This window comes from Parus major, chromosome Z, assembly GCF_001522545.3.
Source record: "Parus major isolate Abel chromosome Z, Parus_major1.1, whole genome shotgun sequence".
Taxonomy (NCBI): domain Eukaryota; kingdom Metazoa; phylum Chordata; class Aves; order Passeriformes; family Paridae; genus Parus; species Parus major.
Genome location: NC_031799.1, coordinates 54,921,550 through 54,934,582, shown reverse-complemented (window position 1 = coordinate 54,934,582; position 13,033 = coordinate 54,921,550). Strand labels below are relative to the sequence as shown.

The following is a 13,033-nucleotide window of genomic DNA, read 5'->3' as shown; positions in this document are numbered from 1 at the left end:
GCAGAAATGAATAATACATTTTAATATGTAGAGGTTCAACAATCACAAGTACAGAGAGTATCTGTGAGTATATATCCATCTTTGCTGCATACATAATACTTAAGCTAGGGGGTTTCATCTGTTTTTTATACTTAAACATCAAATAATTTATAATGCAGAACTGTAAAATATATATAAGAACACTGCATCAATCATGTAAAAGTACAAGTGCTGTTCAGCATTTCTGTAAATCCTCCATTAAACCTAGATTTGAGACCAAACCAAAGATTTACATGGATCAAGTCATGGTCACTTGGAATACTGAGAGACATAAAATGCTGTGTTATTTCATGTCAAGATTATTTGCAGTTCTCTTCATTATTTCAAAGAATATTAGTGACAAATACAGTGCATTCCACAATAAAGCCAGTGCTTATGCCCTTAAATTCAGGAGGCAACTGCTAAACAAGGACTGGGAAATCAGCTGACCCGAGTCCTGAGGTATTTTATATAACCAGTACAATACTAATGTCCACACAGAAAACACAGATGTGTAACTTTCAGTAACATCATCAAACAAGAAGGAATTAATTATTTGAATACTAATAATGTCTTGCTTTGCATGTCTACATTTCCCATCAGGCTTTGTAAAATACCACAAGCTGTTTCTCAAGACATCAATCACTACATGTTCTGTATGGAAATACATGGAAAAAAATGAAAATTCAACTATTATATGGTGGCTGAAAGTGTAAAGCCCATGAGAGCCCACCTAGAATCACTTCAAAGCAGCACAAAACTTTACTAAAGTAAAGAAACATCACAGAAGAAAATGTGTGTGTACACTGCCCTCATATTTACTTGAGCAAGACTACAGAGACATGCATTTCTGGATAATTAAGCAGAACATTCAAGAAATTAATAGCTTGATATGGTTCCCAGTCAATTCAAGAAGAAATTGATACATAAAAATATGCATGATATTTTGGTTTAACAACTTTTTACTCTAGGTACAATTTGAAAAATACTGTGCTGTCAAAGCACTCACAACCTCTAGTCTTTTGGCAAAGGTAATGAATATTGAACATCTGCAGGGTTGTTGTGAGTTCATGAACTATAGAAATAAAAAATATGCCTTCTTTTGGTAGCCTAGCTCTTATGTAAAAATCCAAAAATAATACACCCTAGTAACCACATCCACAAGGAACCAGATACTTGGCCCCAAAGTAAGACAGAGCAACATAGGGCTTATGGTAACTACCACTGCTAATGTAGCTCCAGCACTTATGTTAGGATGAAATCAAGCATAGCAGAGCTCAGCCTTTCCAAATCATGCATTGGGGGGAGGTGGAGGATCCTGTGTCAACATCTTTAATAAAGCAGATGTGACTCACTGCACTCTCATTTCAAATCATAAACTGAGGTTTCTCTCCTTTCTCTGAATTAGTTGCAGCAGCACCAGGGGCAGTAGCACTGGGGAAGCAATCCCTCATAAGTTTTCACTCAGTATAATAATTTCAACTAAATTATATTATTTGATAATGCAGTTTTGTTACAGAAATCCTGACTTTAGTTTCTCTCCTTAATATTTTGCATCCTTAGTCACCTTATCTTCTGCAGGTACTGATCACAGAAAAATACAGAACCAATTTAATCAGTATATCACCCCCATAAATCTTTCTAAGACGCATTTTCTTTTCACTGAAAAACACACTTCATTTATTGTAGGAGCGTGGGCCTGGATTAGACAACCGGGTACTACCTGAGGATTTCAGGATAAAGGTGCCTTGGGCGGTGAGATGAAATAAGAAGTGGGCATGATCTTGAGAAACAAAAGAACTTTAGTAAGGAGAAAATAAGAAACCACAACAACAATCAAGAATGCAAACAAGGTATGGGGTGTGCTGAAACGGCGAGGGCCAGAGTAGGTTACAATAACTTATATACACTAAGGTAGGGGCAGAGTCTGAGGGAAGGGTACCAACCAGAAGTGAAGATTAGGAATATGTAAAACATTGCGCCAAATTCTAACCAATAATAGAGAAACTATAGAACTTTCCAGCATGATTAGCATATACTTTTTCAGGGGGCATTGTGGGTGAGATTTTGCTCACCCCAACTTGGAGATCCTTCTTCTCAGTGTCTGGGGCAAAGTCTCTTTTCAACCCTTTGCCCTGATGGACTCCAACAATTATAAGTGTTGTTTCAATAAAACCAAGTAATCTAAAATTAAAATATCTGTGCTAAACATACTTTTAATGTTGAAAGCATCTGGTAGGTCATATTAGGGTTTGAGGTTTCTTAAATTATTATTATTATTATTACATCGGTGAGGAAAAGGAAGTCTTCAAACACTTGCTTGCATCTTTGCTTTTCCCATTTAAAATTACTCAACCTAGATTCAATAATAGTCCAGTAGAATTTCAACACCTTGTAGCCCCATAATGGCCTGCTCAATTATTTCTAGAAATATCCTGGAAAATAATTAATGCCAAACAGTGCTCTTAAGTTTGCAACATTCAAATGCTGTATTTGAAGTTAGAAATTTAGAACTTGCTTTATTTACATTTCCCTGCCAAAATCCTGCATTCAGTCCCATGATGATTTTTTTTTCTTCATGTGAGCTTTAATTATAAATTCAAGGGAAAACTCATATGTAAGTAGACTCTCTGCTTCAAAGATCACAATACACCCAATGTATTCACCATTTGTGTGAAGTCTGTGCACCATCCTGCTCTCTTGTGGGAGGCCTGTTTTCAGAACAGGAAAGTTCAAACCACTCTCCTATTCTGTCTTCCAACTACAACCTTTTTTTATTCTCTCCTTTTATATTTTTGGGCTGTCAATTCCATTGGCCCATCCTTTGTGCCCTGAAACTGGCTAGAATATCTAAGAGCTATACTCACTCAAGCATTTTCTGACACTCCAAATTTCAAAGCCAAATTTTCCACTGACACAGGTGAATTTCACTAACAGTCAGGATCAGGGGGCAGCAGTGGGTAACCAGCATTACACTACAATTTGGGACATGAGCCAGCCTCACGCAGGGCACATCACACATAGCATATATCTGTGCACACGGACAAAAAGAACCAAACCTCAAACTCAAAAAAACCTTGAACTCAAAAACTCACTCCAGAACTCATGCTCCTTGTCACTCAAACCAACCCACTTTCATTTGAGACTATTTGATGAATAAAATAAATATGACAAATAATATATACATATATTACAGGTATTTGCTTTTAAAGCAAAAAAAAAATAATATTGAAAATACTGAGAATATTATAATTTCTACTGCAAACATTAACTTTTCTCTGACTTAGAAATGACACTTGGCCACTAACATCTATGCAAATATTTTCATTTTGAAAAATTAAAATGAAGACAGTAGAGAAACATCACAATTTGTCATACTTTATTCTGTAGACATAGCCTATGATGTTGTTTGCAAAAATTCTTAAAAGTTAAATAGTGTAAACTACTGTAAATGTAAGCATTGTCGAAAAAGAACCTTTTGTTTCAGTTACTGTTTGGTGGAAACTGAAATATTCAGTGAAAAACAGCTAAATTATTCCTGAGAGACATCTATGCCCCTGAAACCAGAATGCTGTCTTCTGAAACCATCATTATTTTCTCATTTGAGAAACTGATTGCAACTGCACCTCTGCAGTTATACAATGCTATCCTATATAAAGCACTGCCATATAACACTGTTTGCTTAAAATGTTATGGGCAGCAGACACAACCAGCACTACTGTTCAGTTGTGCAGCTATTAGTGCTGTAATATAGTGTGGGATGAGGTGGCAGAAATGCCAATTACAGAAGTACCATTATTTTAAGCTGAAATTTTTTAGTGTCTTCAGAGATTCCTCAAACCCTTCACACAATAAAAGAAAAATTAAACTATATTTAAGAAATGATCCTCACTACCTCACTGCATCAAAACCCATGCTGTTACAAAATTTATGCGCATTCTTTGCTTGTACTGATTTTGATGCTGGGACTAACTGAAGGATCCCACTTCAATGCTTTGCAAAAGGTGATCTGCCTTATGCAGTGCACACTCAAACTACTCAGAAATATCAGGTGTGCATTTTCATTTCTTGTGTTCCCCATCCAGAATTTAACTAGCCTAATTTTTAAATTTATCTAAAAATTTAAACTGCCAAAACCCTATAGAAAGTGGAAGATATCCTTGCAGTTTTTTCCATGGAAGCTCATCAGAAATGTCCAAGTGTTTCACAAACATGCCTCAATTCATTCACAGTCTTACACACTGCAGAATGAGAAAGCATTTTTATTATTCCCATCCAGAAGCTGTAAACAAATGGGCTTACAGGAAGCTGCAGAAAAACACAGCAGAAGGGCCAGAACAAGAAGCATGGGACCACACAGGTGTTTCTGTGCATCTGTCCACATGTCCAGATTGTACAGATCACTGCCAGAAGTGGAAGGTGGCTCTCACTGCAGTTCACTTACCACATATATCTGACACCAACAGGCTCAATGAAGACAACCTAAACATGAAAGCACATGTTTCATGGCCATAGCCATGCCACGTTTTGGCTTGTGCTTAGCTGTGTGCAAGGTTACCATCACAGACTCTGTAGCCTTGTGTGTATGAATTATAACATGCTTCTTCTTTTCACAGTGTTTCACAGAATCACAAAACAGCTGAGGTTGGAAAGGAGTTCTGGAGAACATCTAGTCCAACCCCTTACCTATACCTCAGCTAGAGCCTGCTGCCCAGGACTGCATCCATGTGGCTTCTGAGGATGTCCAAGGATGGAGAGAGACTCCACCACCTCTGAGAAACCTGTGCCAGTTCTTGGCCACCACAATAAACTGTTTCTTCAGTAAGGCTGCTGATGACATCAGGCTGAGAGTGCAGCTGATACTCCTGAAGGGTGGGATGCCATCCAAAGGGACCTGGACAGGCTCAAGATGAGGTTCAACAAAATCAAGTGCAAGGTGCTGCACCTGGGTCAGGGCAATCCCCAATATCAATCCAGGCTGGGAATGAAGGGATTGAGAGCAGCCCTGTGAGAAGGATTTTGTGGTGGTGGTGCTGGTGGATGAGAGGCTGGAAAGGACCCAGCCATGAGCAGTCACAGCCCAGAGAGCCAAACTGTCCTGGGCTGCATCCAAAGCAGTGTGGGCAGCAGGAGAGGGAGGGGATTGTGCCCCTCTGCTCTGCTCTGGTGAGACCCCACTGCAATGTCCAGCTCTGGGGTCCCAGCAAAGAAAGGACATGGACCTGTTGTATCAAGCCCAGAAGCAGGCCATAAGGATGATAAAGGGGATAGAACACGTCTCCTGAGAGAACTGGGATTGTTCAGCTTGGAGAAGGCCCTGAGTAAACCTCACTGTGGCCTTTGGTACCTGAAGAAGGCCTACAACAAAGTTGGAGAGGCATTTTATACCATGACTTGTGCAAATAAAACCAGGGGCAATAGTTTCAAACTAAAAAACAATCATTTTAGTTTGGATATTAGGAACAAATCCTTTATTGTGGGACTAGTGAGGCACTGGAACAGGTAAACAGAGAAGTGGTGGATGTCCCACTCTGTCCCACACTGTGAGCCGCACACTTTGAAGGTGCTGGAGCTGATCAACATAAAGAATGAATCCTTTTAATAACAAAAATATTAGGCACTGTTTGATCACCACATTACGAGATATTGCTACTGTCAATTTGCAGTTCTTGCCTCTATTTTCTTCTCATTTTATAGATGAAAAGAATTATATCATTTATTCAAGACCAAGCATGGCTGAAACCAGGCTTAGCTTGCATTCTTGTGCAGCATCCAGTGAACTAAGACTGTTCTTTTTCCTCAGAAAGGTGTCAAGGACAGGAGTAAGAAACACTTCTTTTAAAGAATTGTTTGATAAAAGATGAGAGAATATTTTACTTATTTCAGTTTAACCATTTATCTAGAAACAAAATATTTTCTTGGCAGACAAATAAGCTGTAGCATTCCACTAGGCCCAAAAGCTCAGCTTCACCTTAGTCCTCTACAGCATTTCTCATGTCACAGTAACATATGTTTTGTTGAAAGTCTATTTTGTATTCCTCTTTGTCTGATAGTACTGCTTTTACGTGAAATATTTTTGTGGCATGAAGAAAAAAATTGCACTAATTAATCCTTTTATGTTCCAACTTTTAAGCCATGTTTTCACCCTTGTCTTTGTTAAATAGCATGAAAAATGCACAAAGAATTAGATACTTGACAGATGGTTTCAGACTATATCCTTAGATACAGATTAGTTTTACTGTTCTCTGCAGGTTTGGTTTTTTCTTTTTGGTTGGTTGGTTGATTGGTTTTTAATGAAGAAAGAAAATCAAGCTCTGCATTAAAAAAATTACTAAAATCTGATGTGCGAGTATACCTGCTCACTCATATAATGTGTATACCTCACTCATACAATATAGTACCTTAATAAGAAGGTTCACTGATTTAATTTTCAAGCATAGGGAGTAACTTAACTACTAATCTGATGAACCAAAAATAACCCTTATTACATACACTAACAAAAAAAAGACCCCACAAAAAATAATAAACTCTTAGCAGTGCAAGGATCTTCCCTGAAATGCTGAGAAAACATACACATTCCTTCTCTTAAAAATAATTTCAAATCCTTTTAACAGAGTTGGATTGTATTTTTTCTGTTATAGTGACCTTACTGTTTTTGATGATATTTATTTTCATTCATATAATTTCACTTTTTTTCTTCTCATAATTGTGCTCTTGATTCAATGTTTTGCTCCAGAACATTTTAAAATGCTCACTTTCTAGCATTTCTCCTTTAACATGGTCTCTTGTCAGAAATTTAACACTTGCAAAATGTATGGCCTGGACATGATAGTTTTTTAAGGCTGAGCTTGACAATCAAATTTGGAATAAGGACCATAAAACTAATTTTGGGAGTGGAAATTTGCCAGAAGTCTCTCTGACACTTTACTGCCCTTTCAATAATTCCTTACAGAGGGGAATTAAATAGTGAGAGTCACTTAAACTCCAAGGAAACACAGACTACCTCAGTACAAAGAATAAGGGATATGCACCCAGATGCAGAGCATCCACCAACAATGCTGCAGGAGGCATGAAGTGAGCATGCAGTCATGAATTTATGTCAGCACATGTAGGCATATCCACGACAGTGCAAATCTAGAGAGGACAGTTAAAAATAGCAGTGCAGACAGATGAAAGCAGACTTCAGCACGGTTTAATGATCTGTCCAGAAGGCTTGGAAAGGCCTCTCGTAAGTCTAGGCTGGCATGTCTTCACATCACATACAGATCAAAGAAATTACAGAGCTGTCTGCATGTCCTGCAATCGCACTACTCAATTGCAGTGTAGACACATCCAGAAATAGTGCTACTGTAGATATGTTCATCTAAAAACTGCATTTGCAAAAAGCAAAGCCAGGAAGCATACTGTAAAGCATATGGGACCTGATGAGGAACATATGCTGGAGAGTGTCCATTTTGCTAAATTCCATTAGCTAGAATTGTGCTAATTCTTCCCTTTACACAACCTGCTTCCTGTGTACTCCTGGAGGACCTCCTTTATACTCCTGTACCATGTGCTGGATGGCCTTTCCTGTGAAGATTCACAGAGTCAGGCCAGATCAACCTGACCCTTCAAGGACAGCAATTCACCCAGCTTTGTCTGATGAAGAGACAGCGTACACTCTGCAGGCAGCTGGGTGCAACCTTGTGACATGTAAACAGCACTCATATCCTCTCCATTCCAATGCAGAACCAACGCTGGGTTCTGAACCGTTAACCCAAGCAGGCATATTAGTTACCTACTGATTCAAAGCCATTGACACCAATGTCTTTTATCTATTAGTGCTGCTAACAGGGGCAGAATTTATGGTGATGAAGAAACCCAGAGCTGATAAAATTCCTCAAATTCAGGACCTCCTCTCCTCCAGCAGTGGTCTGCTGCATGGCAGCAACACTACAACTGCTCTACTGGCTCTAGCCTCTACTCCCCACAAACTACAACAGACACTGCATCTTCTCAAGTATGGCTTACTACCATTTGTCCAGCAAGTGACCAGAGGGATCCACACATGCTCTTAAACTGACTGCATTCTGAGTAATTCACTCTGAGGAGATTTTATGTGCATTTTGCTAAATTGCAACCAGAGGACAAGTTAAGAAGGAATGCAGTTATTCAGCATACTTTGCCATCTTACCAGGAGGGTATAAAGACACACAAGAGCTACTGTTGACTCTGACAGTTAGAGATCTGGTAGGAATTGGATCAGAGCAGAAGGGATTACATATAGGCTAAGTTATCATGGGAAGAAAGCTAGTGAAATACATACAGTTTTGGGTGCAGGGATAAACATTCTGTGCTGCTGCCTGTCTCTTTGTGGAAACCCTGAGCACATGCATAGTTGTGCTCCAATTAGTCGTCTGGACCTGAGCATCTCAGCACTCAAACACGGCAAACCTCCAGTCACTAGGCAGCACCATTCCAGAAAATTCCACTAAACGGGGAGGAGCTGTAGACTTCATTGAAGAGATGCCCTGCAGACACCTTGACAAATCGTAAGGCTGGGCAATCACCAACCATATGAAGCTGAACAAGGGCAAGAGCCACATTATGCACCTGGGACAGGGCTGTCCTGGCTCTAAGGACAGACTGAGAGGCTGGAGAAGGAATGAAAGGTCTCATGGAACAGGATCTGATGGTTCTGATCGAGAGCAAGTTGTATATGAGTCAACAGCATGCTCTGGCAGTCAAAAGGCCCAACTGTATCTTGGGGTGCATGAAGCACATGGAAGAATTCCTCTACCTTATAAATGTCAATTTGATACCTACACAAACACTACTCTCCATTCTTTTTTAACAAAAGAATACCCCACATCCTGGGGTGCATCAGGCACGGCATCACCAGACGGGCAAGGGAAGGACTGTCCTGCTCTGCTCTGCTCTGGAGTGGCCTCACCTCGATTGCTGGGGGCAGTTTTGGGTGCCACAATGTAAGGAATATCTAAAGCTATTAAAAAATGTCCAAAGCAGAGCAATGAAGATAGTGAACAACCTTGAAGGGAAGCTGTATGGAGCAGCTGAGGTCACTTGGTCTGTTCAGCCTGGAGAAGAGGTCACTGCAGTGACAGCTTCCTTGGGAGGGGAAGAGGAGGGGCAGGCACTGATCTCTGCTCTGTGGTGACAGCGACAGGATGTGAGGGAATGGCCTGAAGTTACGTCAGAGGAAATTTAGACTATTTATTAGAAAAAGGTTCTTCACACAGAGGGTGAAGGCTCTTCACCCAGGGAAGTGGTCACAGCACCAAGCCTGTCAGTTTCAATGTTAATGAGAAGCAAATAATTAATGATGTAAGTATAACTCATTTTGCTGGTGATTCCATTCTCTAACTCAAGATAAGTTTTTGACCATGTCCTAGCAAAGCACAAATATTGTGCTTTATCCACAGCTCCGCATATGAGTTTGCAAAATGGTAGTATCCTAGACATTAACATAATTTGGATACATACCCTAAGCCTCTTTCCATGTAACAAGAGAAATGAGTACACTTATACTTAGCATGGTAGAATGTGGGTCAGGGAATATGACACAGCTTATTACCTTACTAAGCAGAGAAGCACTCTTCTGCTTCTGTGTGCAATATTATTTCCCAGATATATTTTGCTTCATTTTGTTTGGCCCTTTTTTTGTTTGCTTTTAAAAGTATCTTGGAGCCAGCTTTTACAAATATTCAAATAAGTGCCTCAACAGGCTGACAATTTCAGTATTTAATATCTTGAGCCCATTCAAAATCAGCTTATGGGATCTCCATAAATTTTCTACTGTGACTCAACTGGAACTGACAGCACAGTATACAAAAGGCGTTAGATAGCATAGATATTTATATCTGAATTTTAGTAAAAGAGAACATGAGGTATGTACATGCACATATAAGCAGTTAAAGGTATTTTCTAATTCTAAAAAAAAAGAGGCCAGACAGTATAGCAAGATCCTGCAAAAGAACTACATGGATGAATAACCCACAGAGAAGTACAGCTCCAAATCACAATCACATCCATGCCCCTGTGATGCACATCACAGATTCACAGAATGGCTGGGGTTGAAAGGGACTTCTGGAGATCATCAAATCCAGTCCCCCTGGTGAAGCTCACCCAGAGCAGGCTGTACAGGACTATATCCAAGTTGGTCCTGGAAGGAGACTTCCCAACCTCTCTGGGCAGCCTGTTCCAAGAAAGCTATGCAGCAGAGTCTGATTTTTTAGTCACAGATGTAAACAAGTTGCTTAAAATGGGGGGAGGGGGGTGTGTGTGTGTGAAGGGAAGTGCTAAGTTCCTGATTAGAATTTAATTTTAAATGGAAAGCTCCAGATTGATTCAGTAACAATAAAACAGAAGTGGGGGGAAAAGGGGGAGGATTTTTATATAAGAAGAGGTCATGTAGTACACTGTATGGAGTCTAAAAGATAAGTAAGACAATGCTTTTTATCTGGTATAAACAAAAATAATGCCAGCAGCTTGACTGCAAACAAGAACTGAGGAGGAAATTGCACCAGAAAGGAAATGCTTACAGCAAACCTCACAAACCTAATGCTATGTTTCAACCAGAAAAAAACACTTTCAAGCACTGCTTAGTAACTCTTTATGAAGTGCAAATCAACCATATTCATATTCAAAATAAGCTTTTGAAAACACTCCTTAGCAGACAAGAAAACATACCTAATGAAGGATTGCCCCAGTTGCCCAACTGTGATGGCTGAATTGCACTTTCCTTTGATAACTCAGGACTAAGACCTTCAGAACCCTGAATAACTTGGAGCTTTGTTGTAGAAGACAAAATTACCATTCCACCTTAGGAAAATAGCAGACAATATTTCTACTACAAAAATTAATTAATTATTTTCCCCTCTCAGTTTAAAACTCTCTCAGGGACTTAAATCAATAAAGTGTCTGATGCATATGTTCTATCTTCTTGTTTCCAATGGTTCCACTGTGCATATCAATCTATTGTAGAACCACATTTGCATTTAAAAAGCAGTTCCCTTGTGTTTACTATGCACCTGCTCCATGTAAGCCTATCTTCTCTACCTCCTTTGAGAAACAACAGATCTGCCAGAAAAAGAGGGAGCGCAAACACAACGCTACTCTAAGTCCTATTGCCAATTATCTAAGCACCATTTCCTTCAGTTTAGTTTAGTTATAGTCCTATTTGGACACGAGTTGAAAAGAATTACTATTTACCCTTCCAAAATCCAATGTTTCTCAACTTTTTCTAACATATTTTTCATTTTGACAATGAACATATACATTTCAACTGTAAAAAAACACTGTACTTGCTTAGCAACACACAGTAAGGCACTGGCAAAGAGATTACTTACAGACTTGCATATGAAAAGTATAAACTTTTCTTTATTTTACTTGGCATTAGCTTTAATTATTACGGCTGCATAAGGAAGGATGAGAATATTCTCCTCTTGACATCTACCTGAAAAGGGATGCAGGCTTATTCTAGTAAAATTGAAATAAAAAAAAAAAAAGAATTGTTCCCTGCTTCCTTGGTCATGATTCATGGGTTGCCTCTAGAGCTCCATGTGCACAATCAGAGACAGACAAGGGTGCAGATAAAGCTTTGCTATCCACTTCTTCTAGTCAGCTAAAACATTTAAACACCAGATGAAGGAGATAATTTGCTGTTTCCTATAAAGGCTGCTGAACTACTGGCCTTTGTGCTCCTGAGGTGCAGCATCACTGCTCCATGACAGCAAATGTCAGGTGTCGCAAGTACCATCATCCCTGCACCACTGCCAGCAGGACTTATGTGCCGCTGTCTATGAAAGATCAGTCACCTCACAGGGCTGCCTCTGGCTGCCTGCTCCCCTTTCTTGTTGCTATCTTCTCACCTGTGGAGGCAGCACTACTTGCATGTCTCCATCTCAGAGGGCAGAAGCTATAGCAGCTGTGGCAGGGCTGTCATGCTTTCCCCTTCCTGCTTCTAATCAGACAAGTGTCCAAGGACAGAGCTGCTGTGGAAGCAGGTGTAGGTCTGAGACACTGAGACATCCTGGAAGTGGACTGTGAGAAAGAGAGCTGTGCCAATGCAGGTGATATTCCACCTCAGGAGTGTGTGGGATGAAGACTTCTTGCACTTACGGAGTCAACATGGGAACAGATTTCAGCTGCCAGGAAAACCGGACAATTGGAAAGCAGAGGGACTGTTCATAGCTTTTCAACCTCTGTTGATGCCCAGTTAAGAAACAGTTACAAAATATGTAATATTCAGGATCATGCTTTTGCAATTATGAAAAAGATGACTTATCACTTACTCACAATGCTCCATGAAGGGACCGAATCTTCAAGGGCACCTTCAGTCAACTTGTCCAAGCAGTCTAATTTTACATGTGGCTCTTTGTAAACTCAAAAGCTGGCCCCAAAGAACTCATGATATACTTAATTTCCATGTTGCTGTCGCTAGAGAAAAAAATATTAAGACAAGCAGCTTCTACCTAATGCAAGATACTATCTTCTACAGAACATCCTTACCTGAAAGACTGCCCATCTTCTCATGCCAAAATGATACTTAAAAGCATTTTGAGTAGCCTGCACTGGACTGCTTGCTCAAAAACGACAGAGGTTTTTTTTCACTCGCTGCATGAGTTTGGAGGTAACTCTACACTGGGCCAGTACTCTGATGTAGTTCTATTTTACTCACTTTTTCAACAAGCTGCAAGTCACACACGTGCTTTCTGCAGCACACTCAATCAATGACAAGGACCAGAAATCACAACACTTGAAAAAGAAGTAAACTGCCAGTTAAGACAGTGTACACAACTGTATTAAGCAGAATGGTGAGTGTGCCTAGGTTCATCTTTGACACATGAAAACATGCAGAAATTAAGCATATCACACCTTAGAAAGGGAGCCTTTTCACTACAGGCCTTTTCACACATGGGCTATCTGTGCTAAGGAATACCTGAAGGGTAAATTAAAATTTTTGTACTGTAACTGCAGTGATGAGGCAAGTGTCTCTTTGACAACTGAACAGGTC

At 39.8% G+C, this 13,033-nt stretch overlaps 1 protein-coding gene across 3 annotated transcripts in view; it reads right to left on the bottom strand.

Annotated features, from left to right (window-relative positions):
* The window catches only part of SNCAIP (synuclein alpha interacting protein), an 87,479-nt gene that overhangs the window by 72,740 nt on the left and 1,706 nt on the right, over positions 1-13,033 (bottom strand). Inside the window, exon 1 of one of the 3 annotated variants that reach the window (XM_019005324.2) lies at positions 12,312-12,408. The exons of the other annotated variants lie outside the window; for them this stretch is intronic. The gene's annotated coding sequence lies outside the window, so the exon portion shown is untranslated. Of the gene's footprint in view, positions 1-12,311; positions 12,409-13,033 lie in introns of those variants that run through there. 3 annotated transcript variants of the gene reach the window in all.